General features: G+C 42.1%; 1 pseudogene; it reads left to right on the top strand.

Annotated features, from left to right (window-relative positions):
• Positions 1-762: 762 nt before the first annotated feature.
• LOC116095804 lies at positions 763-1,342 on the top strand (annotated as a pseudogene).
• Positions 1,343-1,600: the final 258 nt, after the last annotated feature.

The following is a 1,600-nucleotide window of genomic DNA, read 5'->3' as shown; positions in this document are numbered from 1 at the left end:
CATGTGCTCTATTTACTATGAAAGGGGGACTCCTATTGGTGGGAGGGTTTAACCACGGATGGAGGTGGAGAGATGGAAGAGAAGAGAGGTGAGGAAGAGGTTTATCTAAAAACTAAGGACATATAAAATGCTAGGAGGAGTACTGCTATATTGAATGATGAAATAAAAATAAATAAAAATAATTAGCATTTGGGAGTTGACTTAGGCTGTTTTATTAAAGTTAATTTTTATGTAATATATCTGCCACCACAGTAGGCCTTTGTTTCTATTATAAAGCCTGCTAGTGTTTCTCTGAATTTTTGTATTTGGTGTCATCTTATGCATTACATCAAAATTCTCTTCTTTACTTCTGTGGTGATTTGGTTAACTATACATCCTTCATACAAATTAGACTTGGGAGAGCACATCTACATGGTGCTTGACCTGGTGTTGTGAGCTACAGTGGTTCTACTTCAGAGCATATTGTATATATTAATCTATGTGAACATCACTGGAGGATTCTATATTTGCAACCTAGTTCCACTGATGACAATTTCTGTGTACTTGATGTGCCAGCTAGTTTGATGTCACCTTGACACAAGCTAGCGTAATCAAAGAGAGACTCAATTGACATAACATCAGGCTGTTTGCAAGCCTGTATGGATGGCATTTTATTAATTAGTGATTTATGAGAGATGGCACAAACCACTGTGGGTGTTGCTATTCCTGGACTGGTGGTCCTGGGTTTTATAAGAAAGCAGGCTGCCAGAGGTGACCTAGAAGATGGTTCACTATTTTCTTGACCCAGAAAACCCCACAAAATCATGCAAATCAAGAGTTTCAAACCTTTGTGTTCACTTTAAGAACACCTGGGAAACTGAGGGGTATGCACATCTGTAAAGCTACCAAGTATCTAAAGGATGTCATTTTGAAGAATCAGTGTGTGCCGTTCCGGCGGTAGAATGGTGGAGTCAGCAGGTGTGCCCCGGCTAAACAGTGGGGCTGGACACAGGGACGGTGGCCGTGGAGTCAGCAGGTGTGCCCAGGCCAAAGAGTGGGGCTGGACACAGGCATGGTGGCCAAAAAGAGTGCTGAACTTTTGCTGCACGTGCTTAAAAATGCAGAGAGTAATGCTGAACTTAAGGGTTTAGGCGTAGATTCTCTAGTCATTGAACACATCCAGATGAGCAAGGCACCTAAGATGTGCCAACGAATCTTCAGAGCTCATGGCCGGATTAACGCATCCATGAGCTACCCCAGCCACATTGAGATAATCCTCACTGAGAAAGAACTGATTGTTCCAAAGCCAGAAGAGGAGGTTGCACAAGAGAAAAAGATATCCCAGAAGAAACAAAACCCATGATATGGGAATAAATTCAGCATAAAATAAATGCAGATAAAGTAAAAAGAAAGAAAGAAAGAAGGAAAGGAAGGAAGGAAGAAAGAAAGAAAGAAAGCAGACTGAGCAAGCCGTGCACAGCAGCTGGGAAGCAGCACCCCACCATGGCCTCTGCACCAGCTTCTTCAGGGAAGAACCTCCAGGTTCCTGCTCTGATTGAATTCTTGCTCTCACTGCTTTTAATGAACCATTGTTATATGGAACCACAAGTGAAATAAACCA

Source organism: Mastomys coucha, unplaced genomic scaffold, assembly GCF_008632895.1.
Source record: "Mastomys coucha isolate ucsf_1 unplaced genomic scaffold, UCSF_Mcou_1 pScaffold18, whole genome shotgun sequence".
NCBI lineage: Eukaryota > Metazoa > Chordata > Mammalia > Rodentia > Muridae > Mastomys > Mastomys coucha.
The sequence above is the reverse complement of the archived record's forward strand: the minus strand, read 5'-3'. Positions and strand labels throughout refer to the sequence as shown.